Genomic DNA, 7,326 nt, shown 5'->3' on the forward strand with positions numbered 1-7,326 from the left:
ACCTGTAATATAGCAAACAAAGAGTAAGTGATGCACAATTATATGCTGTGACCACAGATTAATTATTAAATCTTAATAGCTAATAATGTTTTATAAAGTAAAGAGATTTTTTCACAACCTACATCACAAGTAGTTTTATGAATGGTACAAGTTCCTGCAATTTGCTTACAGTGTAATTCTGCTTCATTCCAATCCAGAAATTGCCTGCTGTCCCGTTGAGAACAGCTATTACAGCGTTCATCTCCTGTTGGCTCTCAATAATGGCCAGGTCAGTGAAATTTTCTCTGCAGTATTTCTGAGCGTCGGTCCAGTTCTTCGTTTCATTCACCACATGAAACTGACGAGTCCCACAGAAGGAGAGAGTCCACAGAGCTGTAGAGATGAAAGCTCTCATCAGCATGACAGTACAGTAATGAAGCAGCAGAGAGTTTTACAGATGATCATGAAGCTACACTGACCTGAGAAAAGCAGGATCAGATACAGAGCTGAACTCATGACTGTGGAGAACAAGAGACACAGTTCACACATTAAACACCTCAACAGTCTTTAAGACCAGTGCATTAGATCATGCTGTGTAAGAGACATTACATTTAATTACAGTAACATGAACCACCTATAAAAAGCTCCAAACAGAGAGGCTCCAGATTGGAGTAGAAAAGCTCCAGTTTGAAAGCTGTTAAAGGAGCAGCAGACCAGTGAAGTCTTGTGTCATTCTGTAGTCTCTGTATATCACTGGATCATTCGAATAATGAGGATGTTAAAGAGTCGTAATACTAAAATTGTTAAATGCAAACTAATACTGCTGCGTATCAAGTTGTCATCACGACACGAAAGTAAGGTTAATATGTCCTACCATATTCATAGTTACTTCACACATAAAACCTCTGGGTAAAATACTGTGACATCAGCAGGAAGTAAAGAGCTGCCCCAGCAATCCCAAAACACCCGGGCAGAATCCAACTATCTGCTGTGGAATCATCTTGACTGATGTCCTCAGCTGACCGTCTGGGGAGGCTATGCTTCTGCGGTAAGAAGTGCTTTTCATTGAACACACCAGCAGAAAAGGCACATACAGAGCATTCAACCTGTGGGGTAGGTCACCATTTGCCATCAGCTTCACCCTGTCGGTGTTCAACCCCCAACACAACTACCCCCACTAATAACCCCACTTCCCAACACAGATTGACACATTAAAACATGACATTTAAAACATTTATAACTGAAAAACAATGGCAGTTAAACAGGCTTTAGTCCCTTTTTAGTAGGGCACATGCCTACGATGAGCCTTTGCAGGGTCACGCCTCCGGAGCTCATCAGAGCCATTGCCAGCCAGTTGCATGTCGATACAATATTTTTATAGCTTAAATCACCTTATCAAAAAAATACTACCAGCATTAAAACTAAGAAGCTGAAGTCAGCTTCTTATTTGCTGCTCCTTGTTCGAATTTTCCCATTCCACCTTAAATAGGGCAGCCGTTATTATAACGCCTCAGGAGCTAGAATGTAACTGCTGAACCATTTAAGGTGGAATGGGAAAATTCGAACAAGAAGCTGCCATATGTCCTTATCAGAAACTGTTACCAGCATTAAAAGAATAATTAGGATATTCTGAAGGCCTAAATCAGCTTATCAAGTGGTAAATAGTACTATTAAGCTGAGTCTGTGCTGAACTTACTTTAAAAACACAATACTCTGTGTTACTCTGATTTCTTTCGGATTTCTCAGTCTGTGCATGTGCAAAAACAGATCGCGGTACCGGAAATAAGCAAGCAGCGTTGGCAGATGGCAGCAAAACACTTTTATAGCAACACTGAAACCAAATACATTCTTGACGAAATGAAGAATTTAAATATTCTTCATCTTCTAGATGATGCACGTTTATGGTTTCATAACCATGCGGCGTAAAGTTTGAGTTTTACTTTACATTACATCCTCTGTCTGAGTTTATTGGCTGGTTGCTAATCAGAAATCTGATTACTGCCTGACTCATGTAGACCCAGAATCTTCCCTGTTGTCTGATTACTCAGATGCATGTAAACATGTTGATTGGGTTACTGACAACATCTGATACTCTGCAGTTATTGGATTATTAAGTGCATGTTAATGCACTGTGTTTCATTATTTTTGGTTGTAAACATGGCTTATTGCTCCTTTGAGGAAAAGAAAGGTGATATGTCTCTGTTTTGAAATCATGAATGGAAGAACTGACCATCAATCAAACACAAAAACAAATAATTTTCATGTTTTATTTGTAAACGATGGATAAAGAACTTTTATTTTAACTTTATTTAACAGATGATTCGGATTCAGTAAGTGAATGTGAATGGTGTTCCTCTGTAGTATCAGTATTGTAGTACAAAGCAAACAAAAGTAAGTGTCATTACACTTTCCAGACTGTGACTTTAATAAATATTAATATTTTACACTATTTTTGTATAAACAAATTACACTTTTTATTAGATCAGGTACTGTAGTACAGAGGTGTCAAACCCAACCACTAAAAGGGCCATATTAAAAAATCTCAGGAAATCTGTGGGCCAGCTGTGTTTTAACATTTTGCCATTATTTATTCAAATATGCCAAAACTGGAACAGCAAAATAGAACTTGAATACTTATTCAAAAATATTTCAAAATAAAAAAACATTGTTCTAGGTAGCTCCTATAAACTGCCTTCTTGTTTGAACTAGACACCGGGCATCTTTTCTTTTTGTGGAACTGCTGGCTCATAGATTGATGGTGCAGTGCATGCTGGGGACTGTAGTGCATATCAGGGTGAAACAGGCTAATAAGAACAGAAAATTAAAATAATTTCACAGGACTACGTCACGGGCCTGACTTGGTCTTGTGTTTGACACACAGGCTATAGTATATAATAATGTATGAGCTGTCTGTCACATTTGCTTCCTGTTTAGTAAAGGGGCTCCAGAGACTGGACATTTATGCAGATTTCAAACCCAGCAGGAAACAGAGTAGGTAAACAAAGTTTAATGTCACAGGAAAATAAACACAGTGTAGGTGAGGCAGATACATGAGAGAAAAACAGAGCAGCTACTGATAGAGACTGGATTAAATAACAAGAGGAAAGAACCAGAGGAGGAAGAGGTCAATCTCCAGAGCCTGAGAGGAGAATGGTTCTTTATGAAATAGGGAAAATGAGCTGTGGTTAGGAACAGGTGCAGGTGTTTAAAAAAACAGGTGATACTGAGCTCTGAAATATAAATATATGATAACAGGCACAGCTAAAATTCTCAGAATTTTACTGGACACAACAGGCCATTTCACAACATCACTTGAGACACACTCATTCAAACCAGAGAATGCAAAAAAAGTGTTTGCTCAGAGAAAATATCAAATAAATCAGTATTCAAACATTATACACTAAAGATCTCCAGACCACCCCTCAGCAGTGGGCTTAATGATGGTTTTTCTCATCAAATTTGTGAAGTAAATACAGGAATAATCAAGATAAATTGATTTAATACATTTAAAGTAGGTTGTAAGTTAAACTCAACAGCTCTGGTTCACAATAGAAGACTGTACATGCACAGAGATGCAGTATGTGCAGCTGAAATTGAGGAATCCAGTTAATCTGAAGCTCAAACAAGCTCAGAACCAATAAACTGAGAAATAATTTTCTTTTTTAAAAATATCTACAGTGTCTACAGTTTGATCTGCTTTTAATAATCACTTTGCCTGTGAGTTCAAAACAACTTTATAATATGTCAGAAAATAATCTGTTGGAAAACTGTCACTAACAGATGCTAAACTGACGGTACTGCAGTTTGTTGTTCACGCTTTTTTGGTGTTTTGCTTTAGAATAATGTAACAGAAGGTAAAAAACATTTATTATTCTTGCCTAAACTGCAAATTAATAACAATGACAGAAAGTTAAAGCCCGATTAACAATGTTTAGAGTTTTAAAGGTGTTTCTTACCTGTTACTGCTGGTAAAGTTGCTCTGTTAGTATCTGTGTTTGTGTCTCCTGCAGTTTATTTGGCGTGACTGAAGAGGAAACTAAAGCCAGTACAGGTCTTTCTTTGTTTTTGTGCCTCTCCAGCGTTCTTGTTGATAATTTACAGGAAGAGTCAGTAAACAAATGCAAATGAATGCACGTACAGTAGATTCATACGTTGCATGAGAAGCAAATCATATTAGCAATCTAAAATGAATCCGTTTAATTTGTCTCAAATGTATCTCTGAAAAAAATTAGTGTTGAAAAAAAAAAAAACAGTCTCAAATACTTTTTCACAAATCAGAGTTGCTCTGTAATTTTTGGAGCCCTGCTGGTGACATCCTGTAAAATAAAAATAATGCATGGGCACGCCATATTAACACATGGGACTGAGATCCTAAAGTGTGGCCATGACTTAGTAAGGTGTGGGAACAAGATCATGCCATATTAAGCTGTGGTCAAGTCTTAATTATCTTGTTCCCAGACCTTGCTAACTCATGGACACATCTTAATTATCTCATTCCCACATCTTACTAAGCCGTGGTTACGCATTATTTTTTATTTATGCAGGATTTTACCAGCTGGGCTCTGTAGTTTTTAGGAAATACAGGCAAATACAGAATGTCAAACAAGAACTAGGAATGATGAACTGTGAGTGCTTGAGGGTCAAAGGTGTTTATTTAAGGTGGTATCTCTCATGACTTGACTTCTCCATCTCTCATACAAGTTATTTCCTGAAGTAATTAGTGTAAAGCTGAATTACAGTCAGTAAACAGGAGTAAACTATCATAGACAACAGGTTGCCGTGGATTAGGAGGGGTGAACCGTGGACTGCTGGGACGCAGACTGGAGTCTGATCAACACCGGCTGGGTCACCTTAGCGAGGGTGTCTGACGTTGAAAGACCTGAAACAAACATCTTTGTAAACTTCTTTAGTTTACAGTAGGTGAGTAGATTCAACAGTTTTTGGTCCGCTGTAAGACACAATGCAGAGAGCTATTATTGATACTGTCAATACACAAATAAGTAAACATTTGTAAGGAAAAAAACAACATAACATATCTTAGTAAGGTGCTGGGCCACCACCACTCATCAGAATAGCTTCAGTGTGTGTCCCAAGTCTCAGGAACTGTACTGGAGGAAAGGAACACTAACAGTAAGTGTTTACAAACTAATATTAACCCACCGGTGGGCCCAAAGTTTTATTACACACTTCTATAACCTAAGAGTAGCTCTGCTAGTTTGCAATGTAGTCCTTGTAGTTACTGAATAATAAGCCTTAATATATAATAAGCCTGGGATTTTAAAGGGGTTAAGTAATGCATTTGTTACCATGAACAACACATGAGGTACAACATTAAACAAACACCTGCCTCAGTTAATGTTGTTTTTACATGTTGACTTACATTTACTAATGTACTGGTTAGCATTAAAAACGCATGAGATACTATGTTAATAAAGGTTAGTTAATATATTTTTGCGTTTGATTTCATTCTGTTGTGTTGGTTCAGCTCATGGACTGCTTTACTGTGGCTCTCACTCCGGAGCTTTGGTATTTAATTTTATCAACGGATTGAAATTAAACCCAAAAATATAAGCCATTATTAACACTATAACACATTAACACATTACTATTAACACTATTAAGCATCCTGAGTGTTTTCAATGTTAAGAAATACATCAGTTATGTTAACACTTAATGTGAAAACTATGTAGTTGATGCAATTACTTGTTTACTTAGGGTTAGCTAACCATTATTAAGGTATTGTGCATTAATACTTAATATTAGTTAGTAAACACTTACTGTAAATCACCCCACTTATCTTCCAAATAAATTCATTCAGCTGGTGTTTTGATGATGGTGGAGGAGAGAGCTGTCTAACACGTTGGTCCCAGACCTCCCATAGATTTTCATACTCATCAAACCAGTCAAAGCATAAGTGCTCATGCTCTGTGGATGGGGGCATTGTGATCTTCGAAGGGACCACTCCCATCAGGATAGAAATGCTTTATCATATGATAAAGATCATCAGTCACCTCATATTGATTTGCACTAATTAGACTCCTTCTAATGGGACAAGTGGAACCAAAACGTGCCAGGAAAATGCCCCCACAGCATAACAGAGCCACCAGAACCCTGCAGGGGTGTGACGATGGTTTGCCGAACTTCGCGAGGAGACACAAAGTTACCGGGTGGGTTATGACTGAATGGTGAAAGAGATGAATTTGCAGGTGTAATGATGTGATGCCGCCGGGTAGTCAGGTTCAAACGGTGAGGGATTTTATTTACACACAGAGGAAAACACACAAAAATTAAACTGTACAAATGAAAGTAAACAGTAGTTAAAAGAAGTATTATCCTGGCTCTACAGCAGTACAGTTAAGGATATTTAGTTCTAGGCCGCAAGGCTGTGGAACTACACTTAGTGAGCTCTACTCATGTCTTCCCTCAGCTCTCTCAGCCTGAGGTGAGTAGCCTGCTCTACTAACCCTCTCCCACGCCTTGTATAAGATAAGCCCCGCCCCTGAATTACCTGAGCTGAACCATTCCACTCCACAGGGGTGTTGCTATCCTACCAGCATGGGTTACAATAAGGTTAAGTACAAACAATCTAAAAGCAATCAGTATCACAAGGCCTTAGTACACATTCATTAACCTGTCTCTCTTAACGGTTCCAGGTTGCTGATATCACCTCTCCCATGAGCTGGCACTCATGAGTGAGCTCAGTCTGCTCTGCCTCCCTTTAATGGACTCTGCTAGGGAACAGACAACAAGTGAGTATTACAGGTAAGTGTAACAGGTAGGTCAGAAGGGCCCAGGCTCTCAGGCCTGTACTGTTCTCTTGGTGTACAGTCCTACTATAAAATCCCACTCTCTGTAGTTGTGGATGGACTGTTCTTGGATGACCCCTGTTCTTTGTTCAACACAATCATATTATGCAGAGTCTGTCTGAAGGCATCTGCAATGTACAACATATCACAGAAAACAAATACAGGAAAAACACAAGCAATAAAAATATATGCTATGGTGAAGTATGAAGATCCAGTTCCATTAGTTCCATTAGTGGTTGCCTGAATCTTTTCCTAGAGCTCTGAAAAGAAACAAAAAAGATTAAGAATGAATAATTCCTTATGTGTGTATGAGTATCTTTGCTATTAGACTATACAGAAGCCTTGGTCTCACCTTCAGAGGTGGTGCAGATGAAGTTGAGTCTCTGATCCTCTGGCAGACTGACCCACTGCTTACTTCCAGACTTCATGGCTCCTGATCTTTCTCCTCCACTGCAGTCTTCCTCCCCTGTTCCGTTCCCCAGAGCCCAGTTCTGGTAGCACATAGTCGATCCACTCACCCAGAACCAGAAGTTCTGAGCAC

General features: G+C 38.7%; 1 long non-coding RNA gene across 1 annotated transcript; it reads right to left on the reverse strand.

Annotated features, from left to right (window-relative positions):
- Positions 1 to 215: 215 nt before the first annotated feature.
- LOC118826745 lies at positions 216 to 4,000 on the reverse strand. Its single transcript, XR_005008772.1, has 3 exons — positions 3,936 to 4,000; positions 459 to 497; positions 216 to 372 (listed from the first exon to the last, which is right to left on the reverse strand). It is a non-coding gene; the product is annotated as an uncharacterized LOC118826745 (long non-coding RNA).
- Positions 4,001 to 7,326: the final 3,326 nt, after the last annotated feature.

Source organism: Colossoma macropomum, unplaced genomic scaffold (genome assembly GCF_904425465.1).
Source record: "Colossoma macropomum unplaced genomic scaffold, Colossoma_macropomum, whole genome shotgun sequence".
In the NCBI taxonomy this organism is placed as follows: Eukaryota; Metazoa; Chordata; class Actinopteri; order Characiformes; family Serrasalmidae; genus Colossoma; species Colossoma macropomum.